At 43.3% G+C, this 20,265-nt stretch overlaps 1 protein-coding gene across 1 annotated transcript in view; it reads right to left on the bottom strand.

Moving 5' to 3' along the window:
- The window catches only part of LOC131197417 (collagen alpha-1(XVIII) chain-like), a 102,279-nt gene that overhangs the window by 52,937 nt on the left and 29,077 nt on the right, over nucleotides 1-20,265 (bottom strand). The window lies entirely within an intron of this gene.

The raw sequence follows: 20,265 nt of genomic DNA, 5'->3' as shown, positions 1-20,265 counted from the left end.
GATACTTAAAGGAATGGAAAAAATGGATTGACTATATTCAACGATATAGACAATAACTAAGAGTTATCAGACTGTTTTTGAATGATTATGATGTATTATTTTGATTGCTTTTTGGGGAAGTTAAATTGATGATTGTATACAAATTAAGTAGGATGAAAACTTTTTAGCATATGTTTGTTTTATTTTTAACTATACCTTGTGCCTTTCCGTGTCGGGGGGATTCATAGGAAGGAGGGGGGAAAAAAATTTTGTAAACTTTTGAATAATGAGCCCTTCATTCGTGAACTTTGGGACTAATTTAGTGAACATTACTACTATGCGCAACTATATAAATTATTTGATAGACCAAATAAAAGAGGAGGTGGAATAATCTATTATCTGTACAGAAATAGGACACTAATGATAAAATGATCTTGAATGCATTTCAATATAAACTTGGGGAAATGATATTGCCATTCTATACTATGGCCACCCTAAACAGAGGAGTATCATGAACTTTTCTAGTCAGCTAACTAAGTATGTAGGAAGCACATCACTAGTAATGATTTTAACTACCTTGACATCAACAGGGACAAACTTGCACCAATGGAAGATCCAACAGGTTCCTAAAAATCTAGCAGACATCCTTCCTGCCACAAAGAAGATCAATCACGGTGAATGCCAGTTGGACTGGTTGACTGAAACTCGATGGCGGCTGGTGGTTTAGAACAGATGGCAGTGCAAGGATCTGCCACCCGGGTCATCGTTACTTCCTGGTTTAACTGGGAAGTAACCTGTTTACCCTCTGCCCATGCAGAAGGGTTTGTGCATGCAGAGGGTCAAGTGATGTGATGCGCCTGAGCAGCAGAAGGAGTACATGTGCTGTGTGCCTTTCAAACCGGTTGTGAAAGTAAATATTTCACCCTAGGATCAATCAAAGCACCTGAAGGTAGAACAAGAAGCAATGGATGGAGACTAATCAAAGAGATAACTAACCTATAACTGCGGAGAAATTTCTTGATAATAAGAAACCAGTGGAATGACCTGATTCGAGTAAATGATGGCCCTACACACATGGGGGGAGGCACGCTGGATTTGATTTATATCTCTGGACAGTGGTTAAATGATCTGGAGTTAGGTGATTTAGTAACAGAACCTATGTCATGGTCCGATCATTTTCTCCTTCGCCTAGACTTCCGAACCGCCACTCACCATTGCAGGGAGACGGAACCTATACGTTGGTTCCGTCCCAGGCGCCTGATGGACCCTGAGAGGTTCCTGACGGAGCTTGGGCCATTCCCTGAGGATCTGGCCCACGGCGCGACTGAGGAACTAGTCGCGGCCTGGGAACAGGCCACGGCTGGGGCCCTGGACCGTGTCGCGCCTTTGCGGCCTCTGACCCGGCGCAGATCTCGTCCGGCCCCTTGGTTCTCTGAGGGGCTGAGGGAGATGAAACGCCGGAGAAGACGCCTAGAGAGCACCTGGAGGTCCAGTCGTTCCGAAGCTGATCGGACACTAGTTGGGTCCTATTCTAGGACCTACCTGGTGGCAATGAGGGAGGCGGCGTTCTCGCCTCCACCCTCATTGCGTCGGCAGATAACCGCCCGGCTGCCCTGTTTCGGGTGACCCGCTCCCTCCTTCATCAGGAGGTGCGGGATGACCCTTTGCAGGGACGTGCTGAGGAGTTTAGTGGTTATCTATACGATAAAATCGCTCAGCTCTGGGATGGTCTGGACCGAAATTGGGATGATCCAAGCGAGGGAGAGGATGCACGTCTTGTTGAGCCTGTTTGGGATGAGTTTGACCCTGTGACTCCCGAGGACATGGACAGGTTGTTGGGGAGGCTTCACGCCACTACATGTTTACTGGACCCGTGTCCTTCCTGGCTGGTACTGGCCACTCAGGAGGTGACACGAGGCTGGCTCCAGAGGATTATCAATGCTTCTTTGTTGGATGGGGTTTTTCCTGCCGCCTTGAAAGAGGCGGTGGTGAGACCCCTCCTCAAGAAGCCCTCTTTGGACCCAGCTATTTTGGGTAATTACCGTCCAGTCTCCAACCTTCGCTTTGTTGCGAAGGTTGTAGAGAGTGCTGTGTGACAGCTACCCCAGTACCTGGATGAATCCGTCTATCTAGACCCGTTCAGTCGGCTTCCACCCGGATACAGCACGGAGACAGCTTTGGTCGCATTGGTGGATGATCTCTGGAGGGCCAGGGACAGGGTTATTCCTCTGCCCTGGTCCTATTAGATCTCTCAGCGGCTTTTGATACCATCGACCATGGTATCTTGCTGCAGTTGGGGGATTGGGAGTGGGAGGCACCTGTATCGGTGGTTCTCCTCCTATGTCTCCGACCGGTCGCAGGCGGTGTTGACAGGGGGCAGAGGTGGGCCGGGTGCCTCACTTGTGGGGTGCCGCGGGGTCGATTCTCGCCCTTCTGTTCAACATCTATAACCGTTGGGTGAGATCATCAGTGGCTTGGGGTGAGTTACCAGCTGTATGCTGATGACACTCAGCTGTACTTTCCACCCAGGCCACCCCAATGAAGTTGTTGAAGTGCTGTCCCGGTGTTTGGAAGCCGTCGGGTCTGGATGGGGAGAAACAGGCTCAAGCAATCCTCCAAGGACGGAGTGGCTGTGGATGCCGGCATCCCGAGTTATTGACCTCAAATTGATGACACCAAGCTGGCAGAATAGAACACTCCAGAAAATAGGCTATCAATAGAAGGTTCTTGATAGATGTGAACATTGGGTCCTATCTAACAAAATGAAATTCAACGTGAAAAAGTAAGGTTCTACATTTAAAGCTTGAAATGCACTGGTACCAATATATGGTACCTCTGCTCAATGTGAGAGGATCTTGGAGTCCCAGTGGAGCAACCATTTAGATATGAGCAGTCAGTGCAGCAGCTGCCAAAAAGCAGCATAGTTCTGGGCTGCATAAACAGAGGATAGAATCAAGATCATGTGAAGTGTTAATATCACTTTATAATGCCTTCAGGCCACACTTGCAAAATTGCATTCAGTTTGTCAGCTATTGTAAAAAGGATGTTGAGATTCTAGAAAGAGGCAGAGAGCAACAAAGATGATTAGGACCAAGAATCCAAAATATCATGAAGAATGGCTGCAGGAACTGGGTATGCCTAGTTTAATGAAAAGAAGGACTAAGACAGATGATAGCAGTGTTCCAATATCTCAGGGGTTGCCACAAAGAAGAGGAGTCAAACTATTCGCACCTAGGGTAGAACAAAAAAGCAATGGGTGGAAACCAATCAAGGAGAGAAGCAACTTAGAACTAAGGAGAAATTTCCTGACAGTTAGAACAATTAATCAGTGGAACAACTTGCCTGCAAAAGTTGTGATTGCTCCAACACTGGAAATTTTAAGAAAATGTTGATAAACATTTGTCTGAAGTGGTGTAGTTTCCTGCCTCGGCATAGGACTAGAAGACCTTAAGGTCCCTTAACAAACTCTGTTATTATGTATCCCCAAGTCAAAAAAACATTTGTTCACATCCAATGCGCTATTTAAAGACTTAAGTCATATCACACCTGCATAAAACTGAAAAAGTATTTCAAAAGGAGATTATTGAATTTGATTTCAGCAGGATTATTATTTTCTTCATAATACTTGGCATTCTGATTGTTGCAAGATACCATCTCTGGCTTAGCCTGGCCAAGAAAAGATGGAGAAATTTATAAAATTTGCATAGGGAAAGCCCTAATATGTATTTTATTTTAAGGTGTCTAGTGAACTTTATTTCTTTTCAGTTGCAATTCAACATCTTCACCCAATTCTTCTGCTAACAAACATGCTGGTTTCCCTTTTTGAGATCTATTATTCAGAGAGAAAATTAACACCAAATATATTCTTTTTCCGAAGGATTCTCTATATAATCTTATGAGGTTGAGAATGAGGTTTTCATGTTATGCCAGTTTGTACTGAAACAGCATTTGTGTGTGCATTTAACATAACATAACATCAGAGTTGAAGGCTTGAGGCCTTCTAGTCCAACCTCTGCCCAGGCAGGAAACCCTACACCATCTCAGTCAGATGGTTATCCAACATTTTCTTAAAATTTCAGTGTTGGAGCATTGTACTTCTGAAGGCAAGTCGTTCCACATTAATTGTTCTTGTCAGAAATTTCTCCTTAGTTCTAAGTTGCTTTTCTTGATCAGTTAGCTTCACCCATTGCTTCTTGTTCCTCAGGTGCCTGAACAGTCTGATCTCTTCTTTGTGGCAGCCCCAAGTTTGGACACAGCTACTGCGTCTCCCCTAAGTCCTTCTTTGTTAAACTAGACATACCAGTTCAACCGTTCTTCATGTTATCCTCCAGTCCCTAATCATCTTTGTTGCTCTTTCTCTGCACTCTTCTAGAGTCTCAACATCTTTTCACATCGTAAATTTGTCTCTACCATCCCCTTAGTGCTTGAAGAGTATCAAAAAGTGATAATGTAACAACTTTCAGAGGGTTGTGATATTCCTCAATAGCTTGCAAGGATGAATATCTATCAATGAAAAATCATGTTGCCAGCATTTGAAGTTGACTCTGTGGAGATCACAATAAAAAAGGTGTGATAGCGTAAAGGTTTGATTAGTGATGACTTAATGCAATGGATAAACAGATAAAGATATAAAACAAGGACATGGCAGATAAAATTTCAGATATAAGGCAAAGATTTCTTCAACATTTAGGAAAACAATTATGTTGCATCCTACTTTACTCAAAACTCTAAATTGGTAGGACAGTTGACCTTCTAAATTAAAACAGTACTATAGTGCTGTATGTGGAAAGATATAGTCCTTGGTTCATATGAGATCCAGGGTGAAACTCCATTCTTATGAGTTAATTTGCACAGCTGTCCATTTATCTGAAAGAAGTTTGTCTACTAAAATGTTATTTTACTTAAATCTGGAAATGTAGTTGGAATGCTGTTCTAAAGTGTCAATAATGAGCTGGAAGAAAACAATATAGCTTGCAATTTTTCCCCACTCCTAATCAACTTAATAGCTCAATTGCTTTCCTCATTAATGTCTGTCATTTCATTCATTCATTCATTCATTCAATTCACCTCTCATATTCAAGCATGCAGGCTAGAATATAGTAGCTTTGAACAGCATATCTGTTCAAGATTTGTAAGGTATTTTTTCCATTTCCTTTTTTTCATAGTATGATTTCATGCAGTATTGGAAAGTATGTACTCTTATTTTTCAAGCTTTTCTGTTTGTAATTTGTAAAACATTTGAGATTTCCTTCCCTGAAATATTTTCTAGTATATAATCATGGTGTGAAAATATATATTCTAATTTAGAAGAGCACTGATATTAATATATAAATGCAGTTTTGGCCATTTCTCATCTTCATTTATCCACCTGTTTAATCCCAAGAAATAGAGTTACTGGCTTATCATACTGTCCAAAACAGGCAAACTACATTTTGATCTCTCTTAATCTGGAATAAGGAGAACCTCACTCTGCTAGCCTCTCTGAAACAGGATGAGAACCAGAGACAATTTCTGTGGACAAGTCCATCAAATTCTTTTACAGTGGGTGTCCAGCCCTCTCAGAGGCTGAGTTGAGAAACTGTGGATTTGAGTGGAGACATCCCAAAGATGCTTCAAAATTCTGATCAATGTGAGAGTCATTGAAAAATTCACAAACAACTAAAACTATAGCTGGGTTTTGTCTCGTTCTCCAATTCAAACCGCTGCGCGTATTTGGGCGGGCGTCGGTGCGAAATGGTTCTTCAGCAAAGTCTGCAGAGTCGGCCACGATACCGATTGTATCGGCGTTGGCTCTGCCAGGGCTTCGCAATCTCGACCTCCGGCCACAATGGCTTAAGTAAGCCCGTTTGCGGTTATCGGGATCCTGTAGTTCGTTGGCTTCTAAGCTTTCGAAACGGGTCATATATGTTCCCCATTTCTCCTTGACCGGGTTGTACGGTGCGGGTGGCGTGTTTGCCATTTCCGCGTTTCTGCCCTGCGTTTGCTGGGTTCGGAACTATCGTGCTTCAGCTCGGTTCTGGTTCTCCTTAGCCTCGAGATCCCACCTTCGTCGCCAATGTTAAGTTCGGGAAGTAACGAGGCTGGAGACCAGGGTAGTGACAACAGCTCTTTAATATATGGTGAACCCAGCCACAGGCTGGGCGAAAACCCTCTCCTTTATACAGTTCTGTTGGAGGCTTTGACCAATCAGCAACGTGCTGATTTCCCGCTCAAATATTTAAAGGTACAACATTAATACATAACAATAGCAGTGTTCCGATATCTCAGGGGTTGCCACAAAGAAGAGGGAGTCAGGCTGTTCTCCAAAGCACCTGAGGGTAGAACAAAAAGCAATGGGTGGAAACTAATCAAGGAGAGAAGCAACTTAGAACTAAGGAGAAATTTCCTGACAGTTAGAACAATTAATCAGTGGAACAACTTGCCTGCAAAAGTTGTGATTGCTCCAACACTGGAAATTTTTAAGAAAATGTTGGATAAACATTTGTCTGAAGTGGTTTCCTGCCTCGGCAGAGGGTAGGACTAGAAGACCTCCAAGGTCCCTTCAAACTCTGTTATTATGATATCCCCAAGTCAGGAAATAAAACATTTTGTTCACACGAGGGCGCTATTTCCAAAGACTTAAGTCATATCACACCTGCATAAAACTGGAAAGTATTTGAAAAGGAGATTATTGAATTGATTTCCAGCAGGATTACTTATTTTCTTCATAATACTTGGCATTGGGCACATTGTAGGCAAGATACCATCTCTGGCTTAGCCTGGTCAAGAAAAAGATGGGAGAAATTTATAAAATTTTGCATAAAGGGAAAGCCCTAATATGTATTTTATTTTTAAGGTGTCTAGTGAACTTTTATTTCTTTTCAGTTGCAATTCAACATCTTCACCCAATTCTTCTTGCTAACAAACATGCTGGTTTCCTTTTGTGTGAGATCTATTATTCAGAGAGAAAATTGTGCACCAAATATAGTTCTTTTTTCCGAAGGATTCTCTATATCGTCTTATGAGGTTGAGAATGAGGTTTTCAATGTTGGTGCCAGTTTGTTGCAACTGGAAACACATTTGTGTGTGCATTTAACATAACATAACATCAGAGTTGGAAGGGACCTTGGAGGCCTTCTAGTCCAACCCCCTGCCCAGGCAGGAAACCCTACACCATCTCAGTCAGATGGTTATCCAACATTTTCTTAAAAATTTCCAGTGTTGGAGCATTCACAACTTCTGAAGGCAAGTCGTTCCACTTATTAATTGTTCTAACTGTCAGGAAATTTCTCCTTAGTTCTAAGTTGCTTCTTTCTTTGATCAGTTTCCACCCATTGCTTGTTCTACCCTCAGGTGCTGAACTGTCTGACTCCTCTTCTTGTGGCAGCAAGATACGGGGAACACAGCTATCATCTCCCTAGTCCTTCTTTTTGTTAAACTAGACATACCCAGTTCCTGCAACCGTTCTTCATATGTTTTATCCTCCAGTCCCCTAATCATCTTTGTTGCTCTTCTCTGCACTCTTTCTAGAGTCTCAACATCTTTTTCACATCGTAAATTTGTCTCTACCATCCCCACCTTAGTGCTTGAAGAGAAGAAAAAGGGGGCAGTGATAATGTAACAACTTTCAGAGGGTTGGGGATATTCCTCAATCAACTTGCACGGATGAATATCTATCAATGAAAAATCATGTTGCCAGCATTTGGAAGTTGGACTGCTGTGGAGATCACAATAAAAAAGGTGTGATAGCGTAAGGTTTGATTAGTGATGACTTAATGCAATGGATAAAGCAGATAAAGATATAAACTTAAGGACATGGCAGATAAAATTCTGAGACAAGGCAAAGATTTCTTCAACATTTAGGAAAACAATTATGTTTCATCCTACTTCCTATAAAACTCTAAATTGGTAGGACAGTTGACAGCTTCTGAAATTAAAACAGTAACAATAGTGCTGTATGTGGGAAAGATATAGTGGTATAGTTCATATGAGATCCAGGGTAGAAACTCCATTGGGCTTGGAGTTAACTCTGGTGCACAGCTGTCCATTTATCTGAAAGAAGTTTGTCTGCTTACTAAAAATGTTGGGCATTTTACTTCAGCCTATCTGGAAAATGTAGGTTGGGAATGCTGTTCTAAAGTGTCCAACAATGAGCTGGAAAAGAAAACAATATAGCTTGCAATTTTTCCCCATGTAGCTTAATAACTAATAACTTAATAGCTCAATTGCTTTAATTACATTAATGCTCTGTCATTCATTCATTCATTCATTCATTCATTCAATTCACTCTCATATTCAAGCATGCAGGCTAGAATAGCAGTAGCTTTGAACAGCATATCTGTTCAAGATTTGTAAGGTATTTTTTTCCCATTTCCCTTTTTTCATAGTATGATTTCATGCATGTTATTGGAAAGAGGTACTCTCTTATGTTTTTCAAGCTTTTTTCTGTTTGTAATTTGTAAAACATTTGAGATTTCCTTTTTCCCCTGAAATATTTTCAGTATATGGAGATCATGGTACTGTGAAAAATACATATTCTAATTTAGAAGATCTGCACTGATAAATATATAAATGCACTGTTTTTGGCCATTTTCATCTTCATTTATCCACTCTGTTTAATCCCAAGAAATAGAGTTACACAATGGCTTATCATACCATGTCCAAAACAGGCAAACTACATTTTGATCTCTCTTAATCTGGAATAAGGAGAACCTCACTCTGCTAGCCTCTCTGAAACAGGATGAGAACCAGAGACAATCCTCTTCTGTGGACAAGTCCATCAAATTCTTTTACAGTGGGTGTCCAGCCCTCTCAGAGGCTGAGTTTGAGAAATTTGTGGATTTGAGTGTTTCAGAGACATCCCAAAGATGCTCTTGGGTTGCCTTTAGGAAGACTCTGGGCTATGCTCACAAACTCGTATTTGATGGGCTTCTGTAACATAATAGACTTGGGTAATACCTATTTTAGTTGTGGGGGACTTAGCTATTCTGTACCATTGGTGCATTTTGCACCAATCTTTGAGAACAAACATAAGCAAAGATCATCTCCTCAACTCCATTTATGCTCTATATTCCATTCCATTCACTTGGGAATCATTCTATATGCTCAGCTCATATGTGCAATTGCACTATGTTAACAGAGTGGTCATTTAGCGCAGAATTACTAAACTGATTTTGGTGAAGTAGTTCTCCCAGCAAAAGCTGGCTGTGATTATCCGGTAATCTTATGTCTCTTCCATACCCCATGTCCCAGGTCTGAAGCAACAGCAAAGCAATCCAAGATCTGGCCAAGTGTGAGAACTGGCTTTAAACTTTATGGATCATAAATAAGTTTGAAGTAAATGAGAAATAGTTATGGAGCAAATAAAATTCTGATCAATGTGAGAGTCATTGAAAAATTCACAAACAACTAAAACTATAGCTGGGTTTTTGGGTCAGCTTGGCTAGGTTCACCCAAAATAAGCCGTAAAGAAAGAAATGGCATAGAAACCATGTGGACCAACTTTAATCCTCCTACATTGCTATTATTGATTGTCCCTCCAGTTCTGAAGTATTTAAAATCCAGATTACCATTACTCATGTGACCATAAGTGGGGTTTCTTATATTTGGGTTTAGAATAGTTTTCATCTATGGATGGAAGCATAGATATTTGGTAGGATCCAATCCCTTTTGAATGATAATCATTGATTGATTGATTGATTAAATTTATATAGCCACCGGTCTCACTGAAGGTGACTCTGAGTGGTACACCACAGTTCATTTCGAATAAACATGTATTTTTATTTGAAGATTTGACAATAATCTTATTGCATATCTTTGACAAACTGACAAAATTAGTGGAGCAGCAAAATGCTGTGGTATAATTCACTTGGACTACAGTAATGCATTTGATAAAGTAACCACAACCTATTACTTGACAAGATAGAAAAATGTGAGTTAGACAGCATCATTATCAGATGGACTCATAGCTTATCAACCACACTCAACATATAGTCCTTAATGGAACTGCACCTACATGGAGGGAAGTATGCAGTGGGGTACTCAAAGGTCTGTATTAGGCCCAGTATTCTTCAATATATTCATGATATAGATGAGGCGATAGAAGGGGAACTCATCAAATTTGCAGATGACACCCATCTAATGGGAATGGTCAATACTCCAGAATATGTGCTTGACAAAATAAATAAATAAATAAAAATAGGGTCAAGATACAGAAAGATCTTGACAGACTTGAACCGCAGGACCTATCTAACAAAATGAAATTCAATGGTGAGAAAAGTAAAGTTCTACATTTAGGCAAGAAAACACAAGTGCACAGATATAGAATAGATGGTATAGCAGTAATAGTAGTACCTGCAAGAGGGATCTTGGAGTCCTAGTGGACAATCACTTAAATGAGCCAGCAGTGTGCTGCAGCTGCCAAAAAACCCAACACATTCCTAGGCTACATTAACCGAGGGATAGAATCAAGATCACATGAACCGTTAATACCACTTTATAATGCCTTGATAAGACCACACTTGAAATATTGTATCCAGTTTTGATTGCCACAATATAAAAAAGATGTTGAGTTTCTAGAAAGAGTGTAGAGAAGAACAACAAAGATGATTAGGGGACTAGAGGCAAAATCATGCAAAGACTGGTTGCAGGAATAGGATATGTCTAGTTTAATGAATAGAAGGACTAGGGGTGACATGATAGCAGAGTTACAATATCTAAGGGGCTGCCACAAAGAAGAGGGGATCAATCACGGATGAATGCTCCTGGTTCGGACTGGTTCGACTGAAACAGTAGCGATGGCGGCTGGTGGTTTGGAGAACCGGTAGCGATGGCAGTGCAAGGATCTGCCCACCCACCCGGTCATCGTTACTTCCTGGTTTTAACTGGGAAGTAACCTGTTTTTTACCCTCTGCCCATGCACAGAAGGGTTTGTGCATGCACAGAGGGTCCAAGTGCACATGTGATGCGCACGCACGAGCAAGCAGAAGGAGTACAGTGTGCGCACAGTGTGTGCCTTTCCAAACCGGTTGTGAAAGTAAATAGATTTCACCCCTAGGATCAATCAAAGCACCTGAAGGTAGAACAAGAAGCAATGGATGGAGACTAATCAAAGAGATAACTAACCTATAACTGCGGAGAAATTTCTTGATAATAAGAAACCAGTGGAATGACCTGATTCGAGTAAATGATGGCCCTACACACATGGGGGGAGGCACGCTGGATTTGATTTATATCTCTGGACAGTGGTTAAATGATCTGGAGTTAGGTGATTTAGTAACAGAACCTATGTCATGGTCCGATCATTTTCTCCTTCGCCTAGACTTCCGAACCGCCACTCACCATTGCAGGGAGACGGAACCTATACGTTGGTTCCGTCCCAGGCGCCTGATGGACCCTGAGAGGTTCCTGACGGAGCTTGGGCCATTCCCTGAGGATCTGGCCTGGCGCGACTGAGGAACTAGTCGCGGCCTGGGAACAGGCCACGGCTGGGGCCCTGGACCGTGTCGCGCCTGCGGCCTCTGACCCGCGCAGATCTCGTCCGGCCTTGGTTCTCTGAGGGGCTGAGGAGATGAAACGCCGGAGAAGGCGCCTAGAGAGCACCTGGAGGTCCAGTCGTTCCAGCTGATCGGACACTAGTTAGGTCCTATTCTAGGACCTACCTGGTGGCAATGAGGAGGCGGCGTTCCTCGCCTCCACCCTCATTGCGTCGGCAGATAACCGCCCGGCTGCCCTGTTTGGGTGACCGCTCCCTCCTTCATCAGGAGGTGCGGGATGACCCTTGCAGGACGTGCTGAGGAGTTTAGTGGTTATCTATACGATAAAATCGCTCAGCTCTGGGATGGTCTGGACCGAAATTGGGATGATCCAAGCGAGGGAGAGGATGCACGTCTTGTTGAGCCTGTTTGGGATGAGTTTGACCCTGTGACTCCCGAGGACATGGACAGGTTGTTGGGGAGGCTTCACGCCACTACATGTTTACTGGACCCGTGTCCTTCCTGGCTGGTACTGGCCACTCAGGAGGTGACACGAGGCTGGCTCCAGAGGATTATCAATGCTTCTTTGTTGGATGGGGTTTTCCCTGCCGCCTTGAAAGAGGCGGTGGTGAGACCCCTCCTCAAGAAGCCCTCTTTGGACCCAGCTATTTTGGGTAATTACCGTCCAGTCTCCAACCTTCGCTTTGTTGCGAAGGTTGTAGAGAGTGCTGTGGCGCGACAGCTACCCCAGTACCTGGATGAATCCGTCTATCTAGACCCGTTCCAGTCCGGCTTCCGACCCGGATACAGCACGGAGACAGCTTTGGTCGCATTGGTGGATGATCTCTGGAGGGCCAGGGACAGGGGTTATTCCTCTGCCCTGGTCCTATTAGATCTCTCAGCGGCTTTTGATACCATCGACCATGGTATCTTGCTGCGCCAGTTGGGGGGATTGGGAGTGGGAGGCACCCTGTATCGGTGGTTCTCCTCCTATGTCTCCGACCGGTCGCAGACGGTGTTGACAGGGGGGCAGAGGTCGACCGCGAGGTGCCTCACTTGTGGGGTGCCGCAGGGGTCGATTCTCTCGCCCCTTCTGTTCAACATCTATATGAAGCCGTTGGGTGAGATCATCAGTGGCTTCGGGGTGAGTTACCAGCTGTATGCTGACGACACTCAGCTGTACTTTCCACCCCGGGCCACCCCAATGAAGTTGTTGAAGTGCTGTCCCGGTGTTTGGAAGCCGTACGGGTCTGGATGGGGAGAAACAGGCTCAAGCTTAATCCCTCCAAGACGGAGTGGCTGTGGATGCCGGCATCCCGAGTTATTGACCCCAAAGGATAGGGTGCGCAACTTAGGTGTCCTCCTGGATGAACGGCTGTCGTTTGAAGATCATTTGATGGCCGTCGCCAGGAGGGCCTTCCACCAGGTTCGCCTTGTTCGGCAGTTGCGCCCCTTCCTTGATCGGGATGCCTTGTGCACAGTCACTCACGCGCTCGTTACCTCTCGCTTGGATTATTGTAATGCTCTCTATATGGGGCTCCCCTTGAAGTGCACTCGGAGGCTTCAGTTAGTCCAGAATGCAGTTGTGTGGGTGATAGAGGGAGCTTCGCGTAGCTCCCATGTAACACCGCTCCTGCGCAGACTGCACTGGCTACCTGTGGCCTTTCGAGTGCACTTTAAGGTGTTGGTTACGACCTTTAAAACGCTCCATGGCTTAGGGCCTGGGTACTTACGGGACCGCCTGCTGTTACCGTATGCCTCCCACCGACCCGTACGCTCTCACAGAGAGGGACTTCTCAGGGTGCCGTCCGCCAAGCAATGTCGGCTGGCGGCCCCCAGGGGAAGGTCCTTCTCTGTGGGGGCTCCCACACTTTGGAACGAACTTCCCCCGGGCTTACGCCAAATACCTGACCTTCGGACCTTCCGCCGCGAACTGAGGACACATCTTTTCATTCGCGCGGGGCTGGCTTAAATTTTAAATTTTAAATTACATAAATTTTATCGATTTTAAATTTTTTACTAATTTTAAATGGGGTTTTGGTTTTTATAAATTTTTAAAGTTCTAGGCTAATTATAATAAGTTTTTTAACTTGCATTTTAAATAGTATACTGTAGTGTCTGTATTTTATTGTTGCCTGTACACCGCCCTGAGTCCTTCGGGAGAAGGGCGGTATAAAAATCAAATAAATAATAATAATAATAATAACTTGCCTCTAGAAATTGTGGGTGCTCCAACATTGGAGGTTTTAAAGAAGAAATTGGACAAATACTGGTCTGAAATGGTATAGGGCAGGGGTGTCCAAACTTTTTTTGGTGAGGGCCAAATACAGAAAAATAAGCAAAGGCCCGGGCCACACCATTGAACGGGGGGGGGGTCTAAATTTTTTTCGTACCAGTTCTGTGGGCGTGGCTTATTTTGGGGTGTGGCTTGGTGGTCATGTGACTGGTGGGCGTGGCTAACTGCTCATGTGACTGGGTGGGCATGGCTAACTGCTCATGTGACTGGGTGGGCATGGCTAACTGCTCATGTGACTGAGTGGATGTGGCTATGGGCATAGAACAGGGGTGTCCAACTTGGTCTCTTTAAGACTTGTGGACTTCAAAGCTGGCTGAGGAACTCTGGGAATTGAAGTCCACAAGTCTTAAAGAGACCAATTGACACCCAATCTTAACTTTGTTTTGTATTTGGTATGAACTTGAAACTCCCTTCGTTATTCCCTGCCCAAGGGGTGGAGGCGTGAGGAGCCTCGCCAGGCGGCCCGAGGAAGGCGAGGGTAGAACTGCTGGGGTCGGGCACGGCCAGCAGCTTCTTTCCCGCTCGCCGCCGCCTCCTCTGCCCCCTCCCTTTGTTATTCCCTGCCCAAGGGGTGGAGGCGCGAGGAGCCTCGCCAGGCGGCCCGAGGAAGGCGAGGGTAGAACTGCTGGGGTCGGGCATGGCCAGCAGCCTCTCCCGCTCGCCGCCGCCTCCTCCGCCCCCTCCCTTCGATAAAAACTGACCCGCGGGGCACAGTTGGCCCAGCAGGCTGGTATAGGGTTTCCTAATTCCTAATTTCCTAAGGGCCTCTGGTGGCTCAGCAGACTAAGTCTGTCTGTTATTAACACAGCTGCTTGAAATTACTGCAAGTTCAAGTCCCACCAGGCCCAAGGTTGACTCAGCCTTCCATCCTTTATAAGGTAGGTAAAATGAGGACCCAGATTGTTGGGGGCAATAAAAGTTGACTTTGTATATAATATACAAATGGATGAAGACTATTGCTTAACACAATGTAAGCCGCCCTGGGTCCTTCGGGAGAAGGCGGGATATAAATTTAAAAAAAAAAAAAATTGAGCAGAGGATAGGATTAGATTATCATGTTTAAATGTATCTTGGTAGAACTAGGCTAGGGCTAACACATGCAGGCTGCAAAAAACCAGAAAACATTAGATGGTGGCAAAGAATAAAAATATTTGTATTTCACACTGACTTTTAGTGGCAATCTGGATTTTTGTCTCCAAAATTTAATAGGTGTACACTAGGAAGATGCCAGTTAAGATGAAATGTAAAGGTGCAAACTTCTGAATGTCAAATATATCTATATTATTCTGGAGACTCTGGCAAAGTCTCCTCAGGTGCCGTCCGCCAAACAGTGTTGGCTGGCGGCCCCAGAGTAGAGCCTTCTCTGTGGGGGCAGTGACACTCTGGAACGAACTTCCCCTGGCCTCGTCAAGTGCCTGATCTTGGACCTTCTGTCGTGAGCTCAAAACATATTTATTCATTAAAGCGGGACTGGCATAATTATTGATGAATTTTAATTGGGTATTCTTAATATTTTTAAAATTTTAAATCTAAATTTTAATAATCAGCCTTTAAAACTTGCTCTTTTTAAATGTTGTTTTAAATTGTATATATTTTGTTTTATTCTGGCTGTACACCGCCCTGAGTCCTTCGGGAGAAGGGCGGTATAAATCAAATAAATAATAATAATAATAATAACTTGCCTCTAGAAATTGTGGGTGCTCCAACATTGGAGGTTTTAAAGAAGAAATTGGACAAATACTGGTCTGAAATGGTATAGGGCAGGGGTGTCCAAACTTTTTTTGGTGAGGGCCAAATACAGAAAAATAAGCAAAGGCCCGGGCCACACCATTGAACGGGGGGGGGGGGTCTAAATTCTTTTCGTACCAGTTCTGTGGGCGTGGCTTATTTTGGGGTGTGGCTTGGTGGTCATGTGACTGGTGGGCGTGGCTAACTGCTCATGTGACTGGGTGGGCATGGCTAACTGCTCATGTGACTGGGTGGGCATGGCTAACTGCTCATGTGACTGAGTGGATGTGGCTATGGGCATAGAACAGGGGTGTCCAACTTGGTCTCTTTAAGACTTGTGGACTTCAAAGCTGGCTGAGGAACTCTGGGAATTGAAGTCCACAAGTCTTAAAGAGACCAATTGACACCTGATCTTAACTTTGTTTTGTATTTGGTATGAACTTGAAACTCCCTTCGTTATTCCCTGCCCAAGGGGTGGAGGCGTGAGGAGCCTCGCCAGGCGGCCCGAGGAAGGCGAGGGTAGAACTGCTGGGGTCGGGCACGGCCAGCAGCTTCTTTCCCGCTCGCCGCCGCCTCCTCTGCCCCCTCCCTTTGTTATTCCCTGCCCAAGGGGTGGAGGCGCGAGGAGCCTCGCCAGGCGGCCCGAGGAAGGCGAGGGTAGAACTGCTGGGGTCGGGCATGGCCAGCAGCCTCTCCCGCTCGCCGCCGCCTCCTCCGCCCCCTCCCTTCGATAAAAACTGACCCGCGGGCCACAGTTGGCCCGCGGGCCGTAGTTTGGACACCCCTGGTATAGGGTTTCCTAATTCCTAATTTCCTAAGGGCCTCTGGTGGCTCAGCAGACTAAGTCTGTCTGTTATTAACACAGCTGCTTGAAATTACTGCAAGTTCAAGTCCCACCAGGCCCAAGGTTGACTCAGCCTTCCATCCTTTATAAGGTAGGTAAAATGAGGACCCAGATTGTTGGGGGCAATAAAAGTTGACTTTGTATATAATATACAAATGGATGAAGACTATTGCTTAACACAATGTAAGCCGCCCTGAGTCTTCGGAGAAGGGCGGGATATAAATTTAAAAAAAAAAAAAATTGAGCAGAGGATAGGATTAGATTATCATGTTTAAATGTATCTTGGTAGAACTAGGCTAGGGCTAACACATGCAGGCTGCAAAAAACCAGAAAACATTAGATGGTGGCAAAGAATAAAAATATTTGTATTTCTCACTGACTTTTAGTGGCAATCTGGATTTTTGTCTCCAAAATTTAATAGGTGTACACTAGGAAAGATGCCAGTTAAGATGAAATGTAAAGGTGCAAACTTCTGAATGTCAAATATATCTATATTATTCTGGAGACTCTGGCAAAAGTCTCCTCAGGGTGCCGTCCGCCAAACAGTGTTGGCTGGCGGCCCCCAGGAGTAGGGCCTTCTCTGTGGGGGCAGTGACACTCTGGAACGAACTTCCCCCTGGCCTGCGTCAAGTGCCTGATCTTCGGACCTTCTGTCGTGAGCTCAAAACATATTTATTCATTAAAGCGGGACTGGCATAATTATTGATGAATTTTAATTGGGTATTCTTAATATTTTTTTAAATTTTAAATCTAAATTTTAATAATCAGCCTTTAAAATTTGCTCTTTTTAAATGTTGTTTTAAATTGTATATATTTTGTTTTTATTCTGGCTGTACACCGCCCTGAGTCCTTCGGGAGAAGGGCGGTATAAAAATCTAATAAATAAATAAATAAATAAATAAATAAATAAATAAATAAATAAATAAATAAATAAAAGGAAAAAACACTAATGCTGAAAAAGAAAAGAAAAGAGGAAGAGTGAAAGGATAGGGCTTAGTCCTGCCCGTTTAGCACAGGCAGGAAAGGAAATTTCAAAGCTATGTAATTAATGACATTCCTTCTCCCCCTCTTTACACAATATTTTATAGTGAAGAATGAAGTTGTGTCTTCCTTTTCATCTTGATGTCCTGAACAAAAATATTATGAAGTTTCACAGAGCTTTATTCTGGAATTTATTTTGAGTGCCAAAACCAACTCCTGGAGCTGGCCAAGAAATAATTATAAGGATGCTCTTGAAGATATTCAGGGTGGCTTTATGTTACCAGGTAACCAAAATCAACCCTGAAGGATCTAAAATTAATACTCAGCACACAGAGAATGTTCAGGTATGTATTTTATTAATAGGAATTTTTTTTTTCTATTCTCTAAAACCCAATCAGTGGGTTTCAAAATATTTTACTACCAGTTGTGTGGGTCTGGCTTGGTGGGCGTGGCAGGGGAAGGTTACTGCAAAATCACCATTTTATTTATTTTTAAGTTTGTTTGTTTTTTTGTTTATTTATTTATTATTGTCACAACAGTATATATAAGCATGAAAATAACTATATAATATATAAGCATATATATGAGTATAAGTATGTAATAACTATTTTAATTGGATATAATGAAAGGAAACAATAAGACAGGAACGGTAGGCACATTTGTGCTCTTATGCATGCCCCTTATAGACCGCTTAGGAATGGGGTGAGGTCAATTGTAGACAGTTCTTGGTTAAAGCTTTGGGGATTTTGAGAAGAGACCACAGAATCAGGTACTGTGTTCCAAGCATTAACAACTCTGTTACAGAAGTCATATTTTCTGCAATCAAGATTGAAGCGGTTAACATTGAGTTTAAATCTATTGTTTGCTCTTGTATTGTTGTGATTGAAGCTGAAGTAGTCTTCAACAGGAAGGACATTGCAATAGAGGATTCTATGAGTTAAACACAGGTCCTGTCGAAGGTGGCGGAGTTCTAAGTTTTCTAAATCCAAGATTTCAAGTCTGTTGAGCATAAGGTATTTTGTTGTATTCGGAGGAGTGGAGAAGTCTTCTTGTAAAATATTTCTGGACACGTTCAATTCTGTCCTAATCTATTCAGAGAATAGATGAGGGCGGGGCCAGTCAGAATTTTTATTACCGGTTCTCCAAACTATTCAAAATTTCCACTACCAGTTCTCTAGAACTGGTCAGAACCTGCTGAACCCACCTCTGAGCCTAATTATACCTTTAAAACTTCGCAGGATAACAATAGTCCTGAAAGGTGTTCCCAGATTTCAAGCTTCTCGTCCCACAATTTCATGCAGAAAAGGACTGGGGTGGGAGTCTCATACTAAGTCACAATATGATTGCTTGTTTGTGACTTAACATGGTGTATGAATCTGCTTTTATGGGTTGTAAGTGTGATTAATAGCTTAATGCAAAGATATCCAACTTTGTGGGCTGATGAACACATCTGAAATTTTAAGAGCATGCTGCAGGCAATCTTTTAAGCAAGCTACTCTGGTGGGAGGGGGAGAGATGGGATTCAGCCAGTTTGCACCTATTCGGGAGAACCGGTTGTTAACTTTCTAACCAGTTGTTGGAAGAAGTCTCCTTTTATTTTTTTCAACCTTACAGGGCTAATCCTGTAAGGAAGGCAGGAAGGAAACATTCTGGTGTTCTTTCTAGCCTAATCTTTATTGTCCTGCTTACAGAAATTGCCTCTCTGGTTAACCCTTATTACATTGTTAACAGTCAGTGACGTTGAGTTGGCCACGCCAACACGGTCACATGACCACCAAGCCACACTACCCAGCTGGTCATTAGGGCAGAGAATCAGTTGTTAAATTATTTGAATCCCACCACTGGGGGAGTTTTGAACGGTCTCTATGAGGAGTTTTAATCTGCTACAAAACAAGCCAGATCAACACACAGTTGTGCTACAGTGGGACACATGAAGAAAATGCTGCCTTTCCTATCCCCAGTTGCAGGATGTTCTAGTTTTCATCAGGAAGTTGGCTTACCTTCTAATGAAAAACTGATTTGAAACCACCTCTAAGATAAATTATGGGGACTATTTAGAACCAGAGACATTCATGGAAATAAACGATACTGGTATCTAGCATTTGCAGCACCCCAGTGTCCCATTAAAAAAGAAGAAGCAAGAATTGAGGTGGGGCAAGTCACTAGGCAGGATGAAGTAGATGTCTGCAGGCAAGAGCCTAGGTGGCACAGTGGTTAGAGTTCGGTACTGCAGGCTACTTCAGTTGACTGCTAGCTGTAGTTCAGCAGTTCAAATCCCATCGGCTCAAAGTTGATTCAGCCTGCCATCCTCCCGAGGTGGGTAAAATGAGGACCCAGATTGTTGGGAGCAATATGCTGACTCTGTAAAACCGCTTAGAGAAGGCTCTAAAAAAGAACTATGAGGCGGTATATAAGTCTACGTGCTATTGCTAATTGGTATTGCTAAATGAGTTGTATAAATGTGATTTAATTACTAAACACTAGTTAAACAGACATCACATTGCTTAACATGATAGCTGAACTCAGCCCAAAAATGATCAGGTGATAATCCAACATTCCCTAATTTGATGCCCTTTAGAGATGATGCAGTAACTTATATTTTCAAAATTTGCAGCCAATACAGTCAATGGAAGGGACATACTTGATAAAGATTGACTACAATTGTAGGCAATGATGTTCTTGGGCTCACCAAAAAGAAAAGAAAAAGAAAGCACTACTGAGAGAGCTATTTATCTAATCTATTTTCTCCGCTAGTTCTCAACCTATGAGATGAGAGACAAACCAGAGTAAATATTTCTTTAGCGTCCATCCTAGGTATCTTTAGATATTGTGGCAATGTGGCATACACATGCTAGAGCTGTCTATCCCCCCCTCCCTCTCTTGGAATGCCTATACAGTAGAGGGAACCTGTGCATCTTTCTCCAAGGAATGTGGAGAAGTTCCAGACACATTTTTGAGCATATTCCAAAACCTCACATTTTGGG

The sequence above is a fragment of the Ahaetulla prasina genome, chromosome 4, assembly GCF_028640845.1.
Source record: "Ahaetulla prasina isolate Xishuangbanna chromosome 4, ASM2864084v1, whole genome shotgun sequence".
Taxonomy (NCBI): domain Eukaryota; kingdom Metazoa; phylum Chordata; class Lepidosauria; order Squamata; family Colubridae; genus Ahaetulla; species Ahaetulla prasina.
This window is presented reverse-complemented; position numbering and strand designations above follow the sequence as displayed.